Raw genomic sequence first — 20,144 nt, forward strand, 5'->3', positions numbered from 1 at the left:
AATCTCAGAGGCAGCAGAGAAGACCGACTGGCAGAGACTCAGGTTATCCTGCTGGAGAGCAAGTTGTTCTGACACTCTAAAACCGATGCTGGGACTTCTGGCACGTGACATGTTCTCCAGGACTTCCAGAGTCCACGAGGTTCCTGTGTCTCAATCTGAGACCCCACAGGTTATCACTGATGGCTCTTCCAGTGTAAAGACTGCAGCAGTGGTTCTCAACCTTCCTGATGCTGTGACCCTCTAGTTCAGTTCCTCATGTTGTGGTGACCCCTCCCCAAACTATAAAATTATTTCATTGCTACTTTGTAACTGCAATTTTGCTACTGTCAGTACCTGTGTTTTCTGATGCTCTTTGGGGGTTGCAATCCACTGCACAGAGACTCTATTCCAGGCCCAGTCCAGCCATCTTCCTGACATCTAGCCCAGCGAGCTCCAGGGATGTTCAAAGGATCTGAGAACTCCCTCCTCCATCCTAGGCAACTTCATGGTCCAAAGATACTCAGATTTTAGCAGCTGTTTTCAAAGCTTCTACTGACTTTGGACCATGCTGTTTAGGGTGGTTTGGGTCATATCTGGGGAGTAGTGATACTGTCCAGGGCACTTGTTGGTGCTGGATGTCTTTAAGCCACAGATACTGTTCTGAGAGTGGATTGTCTTAACCTGTATGTGCTGTGGGAGTTGGGCTGCAGGCTGCATTCCTCCTGGCACTTCACAGCTGTGATTCACGTAATGTTTCATTTTGAGAAATGTCATTTTTTTTAAAGCCCATTGTAATGAGGCATGGTGAGGTAGTATCTCGTTGTTAAGCACTCAGAGAGAGTTTAGAGGCAAATGTAAGGTCATCTGTGTCAAGTGTTGACAGCCTGCAAGCATTTTGGGCATTTAAGTAAATTATAAGTAGGGAGAAAGGGTTCAATCAAGTCACCCCATGATATGAAATTCCCAGAGTCCTCTGGGGCATCTGAGCTGGGCCCAAAAGGCAGAATGAGAGTGTGTGGGGACTTCGGCCCACGTTCACAGGCCTCTGAGCACCAAGGACTGACTTCCATGGCTTCACTCTTTGTCTTCTTGGAGTTAAACCCTGGAGAGGGTCAGTCCCATTTCCTCCCATCACACTGAGTGGTTTTCCTGGCAACAGATTTCCAGTCTTCAGCCTGTCGGTTTTGAGCAATGTTTGAGTCCAGAAAAATTAGGGGAATACATGCCTTTGAAATGGGTTATATTGGGAGGCAGAGGCAGGCAGATTTCTGAGTTCGAGGCCAGCCTGGTCTATCGAGTGAGTTCCAGGACAGCCAGGGCTACACAGAGAAACCCTGTCTCGAATAAAACAAAAAAACAAACAAACAAACAAACAAACAAAAAAGAAATGGGTTATATTGGATTTTACTCATTTATTAAAAACAAATATTCTTATATAACATTGGGCTGTTTCCTCCTGTTCTAAGTTTTTTTTTGTTTGTTTGTTTAACATTTCTTTGTGTTTTTAATTGTGAGTACAGTGTCTGAGCAGGCTACAGGGGTCCCCTGGAGTTACAGAGGCTGAAATAGGTGCTGGGAACCAAATGGGGGTCTTCTGCAAGAGCAGAACAGTTGCCCCTGTTCTAGTTTGTAAAATTAATTCTCTTTTCGATTCCTTCCTTTTAAATTAAAATTTCATTTTTCTCAAAAATATTTGAGGGGTTGAGAGAGATGGACCAGCAGTTAAGAACAATTAGTTCTCTTTCAGAGGGTCCCAGGTTTGGTTCCCAGCAACCAGTGGCTGTTTATAACTCCAGTTCCAGGGCATCCAGTGTCCTCCTCTGACCTCTGTAGGCACTAGGTATGTATGTGATACACAAAAATACATGCAGGCAAAGCACTCACACACATAAAATAAAAATAAATTTTTTTAAAAAGGTAATTGAATCTAGTTTGAAAATCCAAATATATCACTAAGGCCTTAAATAGCTCACATTAACATTTTTTTATAAAAACACATATAATAAATATAATTAATATAATACAATATTGTTATAAAAATAAGAGGCCTAAAAGAATTTTAAACTTCATATGTGTTTTATAATCTACACATGACAGCTTCTCTTCTGATTTTAAACACAAGAGGCCATAGGCTATGTGCACTTGGTTGTGGTCATTTTGTGTAATAAAGATATCCTAAACAAAATGGCTTTAATGGTTATAAACATTTTAAGTTTGTTTGTTTGTTTGTTTGTATTTGAGACATGGTATTTCTTTGTAGTTCTGGCTATTCTGAAACTCACTATGCAGACCAGGCTGGCCTTGAATTCACTGACATTCTCCTGCCTTTGCCTCCTAAGTATTGGGATGAAAGTTGTGTGCCACCACACCTGGCCATGGTTTAGGCTTTAAAAAAAAACCTCATCACACTCAATATTTCAAGTCACATCTTGTATTTAAGTAACTTTAAAAAGAGATTTATTATTTTTAACTGTGTAACTGTGTATGTGCCTGTGAGTGCCGGAACCCATGGAGGCCAGAGGTGTCAAATCCCTGGGAGCTGGAGCTGGGTGCTGGGAACCATGGAGGCCAGAGGTGTCAAATCCCTGGGAGCTGGAGCTGGGTGCTGGGAACCAAAGTCAGGGCTTCTGGAAGAGCAGTAAAGTGTTCTTAACCACTGAGAAATTCTCTATCCCTTCAGAAGTCATTAGCGTTTCTAGATTTTTGAAACCTAAAGCAGTTTGTCTCTCATGTATCCGCAGTTGGTAGTTAGCTGCCAAACTTCTCGCTAGTCATCATTTTCTTGTGTCTAATTGAAAAACTAATAAAACTGTGTCTATATTATTATAACTTAAAGAGTTAGGTACTACTTAAACTTTTCCTTTTTCTCCACCCAAATCCACTTTCTAAAGACAAATATTAAAAACATCTGTAAGTTATCCCACCATTGGCTGCCCTTCAGCTAAAGAATGCCTTGATGAAATTCTTGGCTTGATTTTATACATTTTCCATTCTCTTCTCATTTATCCTTAAATCCTGATGAGAATATACCTTATTTGGTGCTGTCTTCCTTCTACCCCATTACATACAATAACTTTATTCACAATACAGATAATCAGCATTTATATAATTATGGCTTAGTTATAGAGAGACATACACGTGTGACAGTTTGGAAATCAGGTTCCCCACATCCTTCAAGCCCAGATTAGACAGCTGTGCTGAACAACACTGGACGGAGCTTGACACCGCCTTCCTGGTCTCCTTTCTTGTGTCTAGTCTACTCTTTACTCTTTAAAAAATATTTGTCTATTTATTTTTATGTATTTATACATACGTGCATGAGTATTTCCCCTGCATGTACACCTGTGCACCATGTGCATGTTTGGTGTCCCAAGAGGCCAGAAGGAGTGGAGAAGGTGTCAGATTCCCCACAGCTGAAGTTACATACAGTTGAGAGCCACCATGAGGATGCTGGGATTGAACCTGAATCCTCCGGAAGGGCAGCCAGTACTCTTACTAGCTGAACAGTCTTTCTACCCTCTTTCCTTTATTTTTAGCATCATTCCGGTTTCTACCAGCCTTTGCTAAGACATGACCAGAGCACCTGACATTTCAGGCAAAACTTCATTGGGAAAATGGTGACAATAACAGTGTTTACTTCCCAGGCCTGTGGTAAAGACTAAATCGATCGATTTGTATTTGCAAAGCACTTTGAGCAGTGTCTAGTCCAGGAAGTGCTATGCACACACAGCCGTTGTATCTTGTCAGGACACACATTTGTTAGTGCACACGTGGGCTGTTATATCTTGTCAGGACATACACGCATTAGTTTCCCTAAAAGAGGTCATGGAGAGTGGGGTTTAGAGAGCTGATCTAAAAGCCATAGTTTCACCCTTGTCCTTTGACTAAGAAACTGTCTGGGGTGACAGTGGTTTTCTAACTGAAAACGCACACAGGCAATGCTCTGTCTTCACTGGTGCTGCCCTGGTAACGTCCTCTTTCCCCAGGGGTCATTTCTTCTGAGAGCTGCTGGAGTCATGGTAAGATTTGGTTTGGGATTTCTGTTTGACTCTTCATATTCATTCCCTACATTGAGGGTCTTCAGTCGGACAGGTGCCCTCCCTGTCATTGAAATTATTTATAATTTCGTCCTTTCCATTTTCCTACCTTTCAAAGATTTATGTTTATCAATTTTGAATTATGCATTTAGGTGAGCGCGTGTCTGTATGTGGGTGTGTGCACATGAATGGCACACACCCGGGACCCAGAAGAGCAGGAGGTGGCAGACTCCGCGGCAGGTGGAGGAGGGGACAGTTACTAACCATCCCCAGGCAGACTGTCTCACAACTGACCTGCTGCAGTTGCCCTGCCACCTCGTGCACTTCTGCCAACTAGATGCAGCCGACACGTGGAGAGCTGGTGCTCACTCTTTTGGCCCGCCTTCCCTTGGAGCTGCTTGCAGCTTCTCCCAGATCCCAGAACCACTCTGGGTAGTTTAGCAGGGAGGCTGAAGAATGACGCAATGACGTAATGACGTAATGATGTAATGACATAATGCTACACCCCGCCGAGACAGAGCAGGAAGCAGGATCGGCTGATTACTCCTTGGGTCAGATTTTTAGGGAGGGGTTGAATTTTCTTCTTGTTCTTAGACTGCTGGAAATACCATAGTGAGTCAGAGGTGGCACAAATTAAATGAATGAATGTTCGTGGGATGCCATTCGTAAAAGGCAGACAGAAACAGGCAGTTCACTTTTCTGCCCTGACGAAGCAAGACTCTCTCTTGACCAGGTCATACAGGATGCCCAGATAGCCTGGGTGCAGGACTCTCAGCAAATACATGTCTCTTAAATTTGTTGACGTGGCTTCTCCAGTAGGAAAAGCAGCAGAGAGCAGTGTGTGCCTGTTTCCACACCACGTAAAGGCTGTTGATAATACTAGACACGCACAAAGACTATAAGACGCCCATGGTGCTTGCTGAAGGTTGTGTCGCTTTCATGTAGAGAAAACCTCCTTCCGTTCTCTTTTCCTGAAACCTACGTTATTCACATCTGATCGGATTTCCTGGAGAACCAAACATTGCCTAGGAAACAATCTTGCTTTTCACATGCTTTTCCTGGTCCTTCATCTCTGGCATGTGTTGTTTGCCTTCCTGATTAGACACCGTGAAAAGCGTAGAGAGATTGCACTTACCGATGCATTTTGCTTCTGTCATGGATACTGTTGAGACCCTGAAAAACATCTCAAAGTGTTAGCTCTGGTTACTTCTTTGCACAGGGGGTCGGTGATGAGACTGTTATCATTGCAAGAAATGTTGATGGTTTTCCTTGATCAGTTGAGTCCTAGTCATTAGATGCTATGGGGAATTCACCAGAGAATGTGTGTGTGTGTTCTCCAAGGGGTCAGCCTGTGCAGCAACTGTGGCACATTCTCATTCATCAGGTTTTTTTCTCATTGTTTCTGTGGTAATGAATACTGATTGTCAACTTGGCAGAATCTCTTGGGAAGCAAACCTCTGCACATAGTGAGAGAGTTACTGGATTAGATCAGCTGAGGTGGACAGCCACCCTAAGTTACGTAGGAAACATCTCCTGTGAGCTGGGGTTCTGGGCTAAACAAGATGGGGAGAACAACCTGAGCACAGCAGTCCTCTCTGCTCTTAGATGGTGGGTGTGATCAGCTGCCTCAGGCCCCCGCCTCACGCTCTCCTCAGATTCTGAGCCTAAACAAACCTGTCCTTCTGGAAGCTGCTCTGACAGCTGCTCACGGTTGTCAAGTTGACTACAACTGGAATGAACTAAAACCCAAGTGGCTGGGCTCAATTGTGAGGGATTTTTTTTTCTTAAATCATTTGAAGTGAGAAGACCCGCTTTTAATCTGGATCTTTGAAGTGGGGAGACCTGTCTTCTGCAGCAGCCTGTGTAAGGCCATGGAAGAAGGAGCTTACTCCGTCTGTGCTAGCTTGCTCTCACTCTCGCCAGCAAGTCCATTTCTGCACTGCCACTGGAGCCTGCTTCTTCAGGATCCTGATGTATACTGAAGACCGGCAGAGACATCGGCCTTGTGGAGTGAATAACTGCTTGGACTTTCTGTCGGTAGACAGCCATTGCTGGACTAGCTAGACCACAGCCCATAACACACATACACACACACACACACACACACACACACACACTCCCAAGGACTAGACACATTCCTCATGGACCTACCCTCAACAAACATAATTTAATAGTTTAGCAGGATATATATATATATGTGTGTGTGTGTGTGTTACACATAGCAGGTAGCAGGTACCTGGACACTATTTGTGTAGGAGAGAGAGAGAGAGAGAGAGAGAAAGAGAGAGAGAGAGAGAGAGAGAGAGAGAGAGAGAGAGAGAGAGAGAAAACAGGTACCTGTATGTATGTATGTAGCACATACACACACAAACACACATGGTTACTGGCACATTTCCATCTCAAGAAATAGTCACTGGTGCTGTGATGATAAAGTCTCCAGTTGAAAGCTCCTGTCCATATTTTGTCTTTCCTAGGTCCCTAGAGGCAAGATGTGAGCTCATGTTGGACATCTTATTCTGAGGGATAATGGGTGGAGCCGAGGGATAATGGGTGGAGCTGAGGGAAAATGGATGGAGCTCCAGACTGGACTTCTGGGCTAGTAGATCCTTACAGGAAGAGATCAATGGATTTTCCTCCCTCTCATTTGCCAGGGACCAATGGTGCTACACACTTAGGGCAGCTTGTGGCTACTCACAAGTCTGCTCACATTTGGCCCCTCTGTGGTGGTTTGAATATGCTTGGCCCATGGGAAGTGGCACTATTAGGAGGTGTGGCCTTGTTGGAGGAGGAGGAGGTGTGCCACTGTATAGCTGGGCGTTGAGGGCTTCTAGGCTCAAGCTCCACCCAGTAAGGAAAAGAGCCTCCTGGTGGCTGCCTGAGGATGACAGTCTCCTCCTGGCTTCCCTTGGATCAAGATGTTGAACTCCTGGCTCCTCCAGCACCAAATCTGCCTGCAGACTGCCCTGCTTCCCAGTGTGATGATAAAGAACAGAACCTCAGAAACCTCTGAAACCAGTTCTAATAAAATGTCCTATATAAGAGCTGCCTTGGTTATGGTGTCTTTTCAAGGCAATAAAACCCTGACTCAGGCATCCCCTCCCAGGGATGCTTCAAGCTAACCTGTTTGCTGAGGGGTAGGCCCATGAAGAATATGTCTGGTCCTTGGGTGATATGCTACCCATAGCAGGTACCCAGATACCATTTGTTAAATAAACAAATGAGCAGACACTGACCAAGATCCATGAGGATTAGTATTCTCGGAGCAGGCTGTGTTGAAGTTCATTCCATGAACAGTTTACTTGGGATGAATCAGGAATGTAGAAGAAACACAGAGGCAAGGACCCAATCCTGGAATCTAGGGAAGGGGAAGGGGAGGGCTTGGGACTTTAAAAATAAGATCCCTAAGAAATCAGTTGCTCTACAGTCATAGAGTCCCGAGAAAGGCTCAGCCCACTTGGAGTTAGATTCCCTTAACTCACTCTAGAGAGTGAGGGCTGACTTGTGCAAAGGTGTGAGTGTGTCTGTGGGAGTCTTGATTTCCTGTGGAGTGCTGTCAATCCTGCTGGGAGGTTCATAGGTCAGCTGAGACGGATGAGATGCCTCCCTGGAGCCTCTTGGTAGCTTTCACAACAGATCGATCAACCAACCAACTGGCCTGTCCTCAAAGCCTGAGCCGGGGCCCACCTGCTTCCTTGTGTCCTCTCTGGATATGTGCTCACGTGTTCGAGGTTGAATCCCTAGCCCTATGTGCATCCACCCACCATCATGTGATTCCTCTGGGAAGGAGGAAGGCGCTCACCAAGGAGCTCTGTAGGCACCATGCCCTTGAAGACCCCAATCTAGAGCAAGCCAAGACAGAAAGCTACAGACATGATGCCCTTGAAGACCCTCAACTCTGAGCTAAATAAACATCCTTAATTTTTTTATTCTTCTTTTTAAAATTGGTGTATGCCCAGTGTATACACTACTGGGTTTCCTGAAGAAACCCAGTGAAGTGTTTGTGAGTGGATCCAGCTACCACTGCTGACCTGTGAACTGAGCTGCTGATTTCCAGACAACACAGACGGGAGTTACTCCAAAGAATCTTTCTAAACATGTCCACTTCCCCTGTATTCTTTCTTTTCTACTACCTCTGGGGGGGGGGTGGGCCACAAGGGAGGTTAAAGGGTTTAAGAACCATCATTAAAAATAGACACTGAAAAAAATTAAAGTTACACATCTGTACTATTGCTAAGGGTAGAAAAGTCAAATTGAGAGGATTAGTCGTGGTTTGTTGGAAGCCTGTCAGGGACAAAAATGTACCCTGGAGCAGCTTGTGTGTGTCTACCAATCTGTGTTGTGTCCAGCATCGGACACCCGGGTAGAAAATTCAGAGACAGCTGGTTTGCTGAACAGAGCCAAGCACTCACTTATTAATCACAAAGTCATTCCAAGTGAGTACAGCCATCAGGACAGGCAGCCAGGCTTTAGTCCTCAGAACGAGAGAGGAGGTCTGAGGGGGTGTGAGCGAAAACATACAGAGCCCAAGTGAATATTTAATGCTTATGAAAATAAGCCTTCGTAGGAAATGGAGATGGCTCTCTGTGGACTTTAATTCTATGGCCAGTGGGTCCCAAAGGAAAGTACTCTTCCGTACTGACCTTCTCTAGTTCCAAAGGAACCACCCTGCTCTTTATGGAAGAAACCTTTTTTGAAGGCTTAGGTGTAGAATGGAAAGGGATGGATGCTGCAGAAGCAGAGAGGCTGCTGGGTAGGGAGCCGGTGAGTGAATGGTGAACTGTAGGGAAATGTCCCAGTAGCTCTCCCCTCTTCCCCAGTCAGTCTGCTAACAAGGCTGTCAGACCTCACTGGACTCCAGGCTATCACACATTCTAGGCAAACACTAAGCCACTGAGCTACATCCCAGGCCTGGCTGGATCTTTTACACAGAAGCTGTGGACTACTGTGTAGTTAAGGACTATGTGTCTACCACCTATGCAATGAAGTCCCTTCCGTTCAGCACTCAGAAGAACTCTTCTACTCCGTGTTTCCCATGTGGGGCCTGGGAGGCTTCTTGAGTCTCCTCTTTACCTGGTAGGGACAGGGGAAAGCTTTCAGAGGCCTGACAACCTCATGTTTTCTCTGTGCCTTTTTCATTCTGAAGAAGCAAACAATCTAATATGGACTGTCATGGTTAACAAGGTCACTGGATCATACTCTGGTGGCCCGATGGTGTGAACGCTCAAAAGAGTCTCATTTGGCAGGGCAGTGGTGGCGCACGCCTTTAATCCCAGCACTTGGGAGACAGAGGCAGGCAGATTTCTGAGTTCGAGGCCAGCCTGGTCTACAGAGTGGGTTCCAGGACAGCCAGGACTACACAGAGAAACCCTGTCTCGAAAAAACAAAAAACAAAAAAAAAAAAAAGAAAGAAAAAGAAAAAAAAAGAGTCTCATTTGATATTTCAGTGTCACCTGCAAGGAGTCCTTGTCACAGAGTCCTATCCCCCCAGATGAGAGAAGATTGAATAGATGGATGGGAAGATGGGACCAAAGCGCTTGGTTGCTGCTTGGTTGGGGTAGCAATTTCCATCTTGCAACTGAAAATCACGTAGGTACTCAGATCAGGCTCCTCTGGGGAGGATCCAGTTCGTTCCTGTTTCTGAAGGATTTGCATGTGTAAGCCTGGCATTACCACTGTGGCTTGTAAGTATTAAAAGAGAAGTCAGAATCCTGGATGGATCATCTCCCGTGAGGAGCTTTGCAGGATAGAGACTACAAAAGACTACACGGTGCCCAGGGCTGACTTTATCAGCTCAGACTCAAGGTTTCATCCCGTGGATATGGAATGTCAAGGCCCCTGGATGCTGTGCTATTGCGTCTGACTATGAGACTAGGTATGTCTTGCCTTTTACTCTTCCCTGTGAACCGTCCTGCCCTGGGCTGTTGGGCCCATCCTTACCAGTAGATCTGCTCTGTGTTATTTACCTAGGCTGCAGATTTTGAATCAGGATATTAGCCCAAACACTCAGAGTCTGGAAAATAATTTGTCAATTTGAAGTTATTTCCTATCTGTATAGACCAGGCTGCTTCTCCTAATGCAGTAGCAATTTTTATCCTGGCTAATGAGTGCAACTAACTGTTCAGTGTCTCCTGACTATTCTAGTGAATAAATAGTATAATTTCATCCTTTAGGTATACTTTCCAGTTTGCAGATAATATGATAATGGGAGAATAAACTTGATGACAGAGCCTGAGGAGACAAAAAGACAAATAATGCCAATTTCCACCTTGCAACTGAAAATCACATAGGTACTCAGATCAGACTCCTCTGGGGAGCCTTCAGCTAGGCTCTGGCACATTCTCCTTTAAGGTCTACTGTTGTATGATAAAGGATCACAGGTTGCATTTATATATTTGTGTATACTCACGAATACATATATGTGCATACATCTACATATATATAGTGTGTAGGTGCATAAATACGTGTGTAGCCATGTGTGTATCAATAATAATCGGGGGAAGAAGAAGCTATTGCTTTGAGAATGGAGGGGCTTGTGGAATGAGTCGGGGGAGGAGACTTGAAAGGGGTCAAAGGGAGGAAATGGAGGTGATGTAATTACATTTTAATGAACATGTATAAAAATAAGGTGATAACTAATAATGCTTTAGATGAAAGGTAACACCTTTAAAGGACACATTGTCCTGGACTGAAATCTGGGTTAGCTAAAGTCAAAACTCAGGACAATGAGGAATATGTATAAAGTATCATCAGAAAATGAACAGATGCAGCTCTATGACTATGTGCAACCTATTCATATAGACAAATATATGCAGAGGAAGAGTGTGGAAACTTCCATGCAGAGATGTAATCGGAAACAAGACATCTTAATTTCTCTGTCTTACCAGAGGCCATTTTTTAAGTACAGAGACCATCAGTGGGCAGCAGTGATGAAGGGGAACCTTGAAGCCAGCTCAGGCCTGTGCTCACACACAGAGGACTGTGAACGCTTCTCAGCGCACACCTCAGGAGGATGGAGACTGTGACCCGCAGCCGCAGAGCCTCACTTTCAATCTGAGTCCAGATGAACAATTTAGTGTTTTTCATGATAGAACTGAATGGGCACAGTGACTTCTTCCTGGTGACAGAGGCTGCAAGGGAGGGAGGGAGGGAGGGAGGGAGATGGCTGGGAGGGAGGCCGAGGACTTTCTCTTCAGGACATAAAGAACTCTCTGGGGAAGAGCTGAACACAAGATCTTGATAGTGCTGCTATTATCTGGTAAATTCTTTGGGACAAGATTATGGAAGAAGTGTAAATAGGCTATGCACTTTCCCCCAGACACACCCAAACAGCATTCGTACCTTAGCATAACTTCCAGAAAGTCCTGTGTTCTAGCCAGTGACTGCAGTACATGTACACCTGAACACATATGCACACGTGTACACACACACACACGAGTGCACACACATGAGTACACACACGACTCTGAAGGGAGACGCTTCTACTTGTCTCTTATATGGCTAGTTGGCATCATCTCCTCTGGTATTCAATATTGTTTATTTTGGCAATTTGTCATGGTGGTGTTACGGTGAACTTTGTTTGACCATTACACCAAGATGTTAAATATGTTAGTTTGAACCCCACAGTGTTTTTGTATGTCTGGTAAGATCATTGGATTTGATCTGAGAAGTGGCTTTTTCTTCAGACAAACTTAGACAAGATCTGGGAAACCAAGGAGAAACATGTCTGTGCATGTCAAGGGTTAAGAGCAGGAGGTGGGGAGGCTGGATGGCTGTCAATAATGAAAATATTGATTATGTCAATAATGAAAACATTGATTAAAGAAAACATTTCTTCTGGCTGACTTCGTAAGGAGTGAATCTTTCCTACCAGATGGTATGGTCTGATGTTTAAACCACATGGTATCAACTTAGTGACTGACTTTCATTGCTCAGTACAATAAAAGTCCCACTGACAGAGACATATTCAGAAAAATGTACCACTAGGTAGTTCCACTACTATGGATCACATAGAAAACTCACACAGATCCCAGAGTGTCCTCTCGACACAGTGGACCAGATATGGAGGGGCTGGCTGTTGCCAGCTGTAGTATGGCACCTTTAGAGTTATTTAAAAACTGATCTAATTTTTAATTGTGTGTATGTGACATAAATTTAGGTAGCCACAATTTAGGTGGGTACCTGGACTTGAACTCAGATCCTCTGGAAGAGCAGCATGTGCTCTTAACAGCTGAGCCATCTCCCCAGGCCCCACCTTTTTTTTTTTTTTTTTTTTTTTTTTACAGTGAAGTATCTTTCACGAGTAGAGAGAGCACACTGCAAGAACTGCTGTTGTTCAACGTCACCACCGGTCACTGTACATCAAACATCACTGTGTCACTGTGCTTTTATATGACTTCGTGAGTGCCTCAGTGTGCAGCCATGTCGGAGTGCCACAGGGTTTAGGAGACAAGAGTTTTCTACTGCATTATATCATTTAAGGGTCCACAGTTGGCCAGCACGTCAGCACACAGTTCGATCCTTTGACTACTCACCAAAATTTGGCTCTAAGGTCTCCAAACATCAGCCCATTCCCATACAATGAAGCGTCATGCCTGTGGTAGGAACACAAACTGAGAAGATCCCCCAGAGAAACCTCTCTCTGTGCAGCTGCATGGTGGCTTCCCCGGGGCAGCTCATTTAGAGGCCATGGGTTTGCTAGTTAGAGTTGTGATAGTCACGTGTTGGAGGGAAGCCCTCGGGGTGTTCAGAGTCTCTCATTTCCCAAGTGTGGGTTGTGAGCTGAGGTTCTTTTCTGAGAAGCTCAAAGCTGGGTCACTTGGGAGCTTTATTCTATGGTTTGAGTGTTCCTTCTGCTGAAGCCGAGATGCTCCTTAGATAGTGGTGTCTGTCACACAATGTCACGAAGCACGAGCTGCCACTGACATTTTTCTTTCCCCACCTCTGGTTTTCTGGACCTTAGGGTAAAGAACTGTGACATGCTAAAAGAAGACTAAAATTCGCAAGAGACAAAAAAAAAAAAGTCTGAGCCTCCATTCTGAACTATTTGCTGAGTCATTTTCGGCAAGTTTATCTGCTACTTTGTAACAAATTCTTTCAGGGGAGAAAGGGGCATTGAAACAGATAAGGCTACTATCTTTCTATAAAATAACACACAGCTCTATAAGATTGTAGAAAGCTAGGATGTTGTTTAAATTCCCTCACATTGAAGTATTTGCCCAGAGAGAGAAAAGGGGAATCCAGCTCTGAGATGAGGAGACTGGTAGCAACTGGAATGCATTTGAAGATACTTCCCTCTTTATAAGGAAAGGTAATACGAGAGTTCTAGGGATCCCAGAAACTGCGATCTTCAGAGTTTCTGGATCCCTTCCTATGCTGGAAAACTGGACTCATGCAGTTAGTCACTGGTGTTGGAATGAGACCACTGTTGAACGTGAAGGGTAGTAGTTGGGTTCCACTGTCTCGAATGTGAGCCAAACAACTAGACAAAAAAATGGTGTTTACAGGATTTGGGTCATCAGCTGGATTTGGAGCCCAATATTAGTTGGAGTATTAGTATTAGTTTGTTATTTTGGGTGTCAGATGTCAGTCAGGCATCCTAAGACCAGGATAAAGGAGTGCTTCCCGGAAGTTCGATTGCATGGCCCTCACTGGGGACAGTCTGCCCCCTTGTGGCCAGCTGTGGGCCTCGCCACTGAGCACAGTCTGCAGGCTGGTTGTTTCCGGTAGCCCAGGAGCTGGATGCGCCTGCTTTTTCCTTACTACAGCTTAAACCTGACCTTTGAGAACACCACCAAACTTCCGTCAGCCACGAATCATGTTTTACCATGGTTCTCGGCGTCTTCCTGTGGCAGACGATTAGTCTTGGAGGCATTAAGTAACTCGCATGAAGCCACTTAGGTGACAGACAGTGGAACTGGGATGCCAACCCTGGCCAGCTGATTCCTCCTAACCTCTCTACACCTAGTACATGAAATGAAGAACGAACACTTCCTCCAAGTTCACAGGGAGCACATCAGACTCAATATAATGATACAAGAGTAATTTCATAACGAGAGGATTTGCCCCCCCAATAAGTATTAAAAAACTCACTAAATCAAAAATTACAGATGCCCCATCTTTCCTCGGCCGGCAAAGCTGCTGACTCAGCAGATGGCTTGGGGATAGCATATTGACAAACACTGAGCTAGCAGGTTCTAACTGCCCTAAGTCTAATATTTCAAAGTGCAGTAAGTTTGAGGACAGTATAGAAGCAGGTATTTGAGAAGATGGAGTTTTCTCTAAATACTTTATTTTCCAGGCTGTAGAGTTGCTCAGTGCCTCCTTTCCCTCACCAGTCTTTGGCATGCAAGGCTCTCGGACCCAATACACACAACTGAGCATGAAGTTAAAGCGTGGCGATTCGATGAGGTGTTTTTAACATTGCCCCGGTTCTGGCCTCATGACGTGCTCGGAACCAATGGGCATGGAGAGAGCTTCCCTTCTCACCATGGCAACTGGTGCAAACTAGTCTCCCTTTCTGTTTCCAGGCAGGGACTCTATACAGAGTCTATCTGTAGCCTAGCAACGGGAGGATGCTACAGTTGGCTTTGGTCCCTAAATGCCTTGGAAACAAGGTATTTCCTCCCAGCCCCAGCCCCTTTCCTTCTGTTGTTTCTCAGGTGCGGAGGAGCCTTTGGAGTCTGAAAGAAACAAAGTGGGAGGGCTTAGCAATGTTAGTGGGAGGGGTTAGCAATATTAGTGGGAAGAGTTAGCAATGTTGGCCGCAGGTGCCAGTTGGCTCAGCCAGCAGGAAACCGGAAGCGGGTGCCTGAGGGAAGGGAGTGAACTGTATTCACCGAGAAGCAGCTTGGGAAATAAGTCAGCGTTGAATTACAAGTTTTCCACTCTGTGAAATATAAGGATTTAAGGTCCATCAACCCTACTTGGTCTGTAGATATAGATGATGAAGAGTCATCGTTACCGATCCCTGGAGTTTACAGAATGGACGTGTCTGCGAACCTAACGTTCTGAATTCACTTAATCTTCAAGGCTAATTCTGTAAGCTAGAGAGATGACAGACAGACAGACAGACAGTAGATAGTGAGATGACAGACAAGTAGATTGACTGATAGATAAGCATTGGATGCTAATTAGAATAGATAGATAAGCGAGGTAGAACTTTATTATGTGCTAAAAGTGGCCTGCCTGTCTAATAGAGGCACGGAAGAGGGTTAGAACTGAATGTTCTAGGAGATGAACTACAGATGGCTCATATAAGCAAAGAGAGCTGCATAACCCCACTTAACTAGAGAAACGTAAACTAAAGGTACACCACGATACTTTATTTCTTTAGCATTGGTAAAATCTTAAAAGTTCAATAAATGACCAACACTGTTTCTGGGGATGGTTCTCGGTTGAGTCTTTATGGAGGGCATTGTCTTTTGGAACAGCGAGTGATTGTGTCCTATGTTTTAGTAGCTCCATTTTCACAGTGTCTCCAGAGGTAAACTCACCCACAGGAAGGTGATAGATACACCTACAGACAGGAATCTGCATGTAGACCAGAGTATGGGGAGTCGATACCTCAGATATTACAGAGCACATGGACTGAGAAGATGTCATCCTGAGCCCAGATATCCAGAAAGGCAGAGAAGAAGCACATGTGAGGCTGTAGACATCATGAGTTTCAGGTCTATGATCCCTGAGGTCACCTGACCAAGGGACAAACTGAGGAGCATGGGTGATTAACTGCCTGTTTTTCTCCTTGTTAGACTGGCCAGCTGGAGATGAGGTGGTGAGGCCATTCCCCAGGAGTATCAGCTGGTCACCTCCTCACGTGACGAGCTGTCTGCAGAAAGCATGACCTGGAGACTCAGTTCCTGTCGCCATTCTTCACGCTTGCATTGGGCCGGCCGCACCAAGAGCTCTGGTGATACGGTGACATGTGCAGAGGCCATTTGCTGCTGCGTTTTGGGTTCATTTTGTAGAAATTAAAAAAAAAATAGATGAGTTATAAGTAAATCATTAAAAAGACATATGCTATGTTCAAAATCATGAAAAAAATATTTTCATATTGAAAGATAATGAAAGTTATCTTTAATTAGGAAAAAGCCCAGGATGTATCGTTAAAGGATCCAGCAGGGTTGGGAGTAGTATGCATAGCTGCTGCCCTGGTGGACCAGCTAGTCACCCTGTGTGTGTGGTAATCTGTGGGAGATAGGGCACCCTGTTCTGTATCTACCATTTGATGATGAAGTTGCTAGCCCTCCCTTGGCTGGGTAAATAGATATCAGGTTATCAAGGACTTGACTGCATACCGCTCACCCTGCTGCCGCCTTCACAGCGGTGAGGTCTGTGTGAACCAGGACCCTTCCTGCTGAGTGAGGATTAGAATCCCTCAGATCAGAGGAAGAGACTAGCCAAGTCTGCAGTGACAGCCCTGAGTAACACGCTGACCTCCCAGCAGGCGGCCTTCCTCGCCAAGATGGTGGTTGATGCTTTGCTGATGTTTAACAGAGTGGCTGAAGCTTACAATGATTGGCATCAGGAAGGTGCAGGGTGCAGCCCCACAGGAGTCTCAGCTGGCGACTGGAGTCAAGAACACTTTCTCTTGGACTAAGTTTGAAATGCAGACAAGAAGTCTAAGGACTCCCGAGATTGCCTTCTTAAATGTTGAGCTCAAGCTGAAAGCTGAGAGACTGCTAAAATCAGAGTCCACACAGTGGAGGATTACCAGGCAACTGCTCAGCAGAGCGGAACATTCTCTAGGACAAGTTAGAGGCAATGCATCAGTCTGGAGCCAAAGTCATTTTCTCTAGACTCCCTACTGGGGATGCAGGCACCCAGTGCTTTGCTGGTGATGACATGTTCTCTGCTGGCTTTCAAAGCTGCTGTGGAAACAGCTGAGCTTCTTCAGTGCAGTTGTAGTAGCACAGCACAAGGGGTTTAGGAAGTCACCTCAGAGCCTGATCCTCACAGACCCACTCAGGCTAGGTTTCTGTGAGGTAGCACCGGGCTGTGGTGTCTGGGCGGCATCTACACTATACACCGAACAGAAACATTTGTATAAACCCATACCACAAGGTCAGTGGCCTTCTGATATATATCTGTATTGTGGTAAGGAGAAGGTGTTTGAGAAATTCATTTCCAGGGCTGGAGAGATGGCTCAGTGGTTAAGAGCACTGACTGCTCTTCTTAGAGGTCCTGAGTCCAATTCCCAGCAACCACATGGTGACTCACAACCATCTGTAATGGGATCTAATACCTTCTTCTGGTATGTCTGAAGACAGCTATAGTGTCCTTATAGACATAAAATAAATGAATAAATTTTTTAAATTAAATTTTCTTCTTTTACTTGTTCACTTTACATCCTACTCACTGCCCCCTCCCCAGCACCCCTCCACATTCCTTTCCCACCCCACCTCCACTTCTCCTCTGAGTGGGTTGTCCCCTCCCCTGTAAAATACATAAATCTTTTTTTTTTTAAAGCAAAGCAAAGAAATTCATTTCCAGCTGGGGGGTAATGGCACAGGCTTTTAACCCCAGCACTTGGGAGGCAGAGGAAGAAGATCCTTGTGAGTTTGAGGCCAGCCAGGGCTATGTGGTAAGACTGTCTAAAAAACAGTTTAGGACTGGAGAGATGGTCAGTAGTTTAGAGCACTGGCTGCTGTTCCAAAAGACCTGGATTCACTTCCTAGCAACCATCTGTCATATGGTCCCAGGTCCCCTGTGGGGACATCTGTGGGTACTGTATGCACATGGTGCCCCAGTTATACATCCAGCAAAAAACACATACAAATTTAAGAACATGAGAAAAGATTAACTTCATCTTCGTGTTGTCTAGAGAATCAGAAAGGGGCAGAGCGACCTCCACTCGTGCTGGTTTTAATAGAATCCTGATTGGATTCTTTGTGAATACTTCAGCAGCAGCGTTTGAGTAAACAAATCCCCGAGTATCCAGCTGCAGCCTCCCTGAGCACATTGCATCCTGTGCTACCTCTCTCTACTTGGAGGACTCCATAGTCTGTTGCCATGGAAACAGTAGTCAAGTCACACTGCGACAAAGGATCTCTCCTGGGTCCGAAGGAACAAATTGTTTTCTTCTGTTTGGTTAGGTATCCATGGAAACGTGCACCTCCTGGACAATCTGCTTCCGTGGCAGGCTTTGAAGAATAGATGGAAGGAAAGCAAGTATCTCTCTGCCTTTGAGATGCTCTTGTCAGTTGGGCATAGGGTTCTCTCTCTGTCTGTCTCTGTCTCTGTCTGTCTCTGTCTCTGTCTCTGTCTCTCTCTCTCTCTCTCTCTCTCTCTCTCTCTCTTCCCCTCTCTCCTTCTTTCTGTCTCTCTCTTGATGTTTCTCTCTCCCTTCTCTTAGTGTGGAATCTCACTGTGTAGCCCAGGCTGGCTTCCATCTCATGATCCTCCTGCCTCAGCCTTTCAATGGGGTCACAGGCTTTTGTAGGTTGTGTTTGAATGGATACTTCCAACGAGACACACATGTTATAGAACTAGCCCATTTTCCAGATAAGCAAGAATCATTTTCTTTTATAATAACTGAATATCACAGTTTTTAGTTGGCGGCTCGCCGACTCACAGGCTGCGTGCGGGAGGGAGGCGTAATCTGTTACAGAGCAGAGCTCAGTGTGCACGCACTGCCTTTTCTATACTACGTTCAAACACCCGCTTTTCACATTTCTTTCCCTCTTCTACTAATGTTCTTGTACCATAGCCATATGAAGTCAAAAGCCAAAGGACTTTTTTTCCCTCAAAGTTTATTATAAAGTGTCATTAGGTGGGAGACAGTTTCCTAGTCCCCTCGAGCCTGGCGGGACCTTGTGGCATTCTGTCTTGCTCCGTTTGGAGGCTCTTCATCACTGGTTGTCTTAATTTGCTTTCTGTTCCTGTGATAAAACACTGACCAAAAGCAGTGTGGGGAGGAGAGTTTTATTTCAGCCTACAGCTCACAGTCGGTCATAGAGGGAAGCCAGGGCAAACAGCTCAAGGGAGGAGCCTGGAGGCAGCTCCTGGGTGCAGGAGCCGATGCAGAGACCATGGAGGAGTGCGGTTTGCTGGTTTGTGCCCCAGGGCTTGCTCGGTCTGCTTTCCTATGCACCCCAGGCTGCTTAGGGGTGGCACCGCCCACAGTGGGACAGGCACATTAACATCAATCATTAATCAGGAAAATGCCCCACAAGGCTTGCCCTCATGACAATCTGATGGGAGCATTTTCTCAGCAGAGACTTCCTCTTCCCAGGTGTTTTAGTTTGTGGGATATTGACGAAAAGAAATCCCGATCAGGGGACGGACCTTCCTGTTTGCTTCCTGAATCCAGGATCTTTTAAATATCTGTGAAGGAAACAGATAAGTAAAGAGGGTCCCCAGGTTTGAACCAACACCAGCTACTGCCTTCTCGCTTCCTGCTGTTGATATGCTGGCTGTGAATGTCACAGACCCATCACCTCAGCTAATTTATATTGACACACCGAGGTTCATTATGAAAGGCAGACAGGGCAGGAACCCGGAGTCAGGAGCTGATGTAGATAGAGGTCATAGAATTTGATGCTTATGGCTTGCTCCTCATGGCTTGTTCCAACTTTCTTATAGAACCCAGGAGCAGCAGCCCAAGGGATGAAGCCACCCACGGTTGGCGGGCCCTCCCCACTGGGTCATTAGTGAAGGAAACTTCACATCATCTTAGCTACAGCTGGATCTTATGGAAGCATCTTCTCAACTGAAGTCCTCTCCTCTCAGGTAACTTTAATTTGTGTCCAGTTGACTTAAAAACCAGTCAGCACAAGCATTGTTTTCTATGTTTGCAAAATGCATAAGATGCTGAGAAGGGTTGACTTGATGTGAATCGATTTAGTTCTGGTAGCTTCTTGGAACGGAAACCCAGTACAGGCTACAATGAGCAGGGTTGGGAGGACTTTCTGTAGATGCCATGTTGCCACAGGGCCAGTGTGGCATAAAGGAGAATAGTCATCAGAAGCTTGTGTGGTCTTTAGAGTAGGAAATGGAACGTAAATGTATCCATTTGCTTCAAATTAAAACAAAATTAGTAGTAACAGACTCTGAAAAGTGGCCTTTCATCGGCGGTGGAGAGACAGATAGCTCAATGGTCAAAAGCACTTGCTGTTCTTCCTGAGTTCA

Source organism: Grammomys surdaster, unplaced genomic scaffold, assembly GCF_004785775.1.
Source record: "Grammomys surdaster isolate TR1022 unplaced genomic scaffold, NIH_TR_1.0 211, whole genome shotgun sequence".
NCBI classification, from domain to species: Eukaryota; Metazoa; Chordata; class Mammalia; order Rodentia; family Muridae; genus Grammomys; species Grammomys surdaster.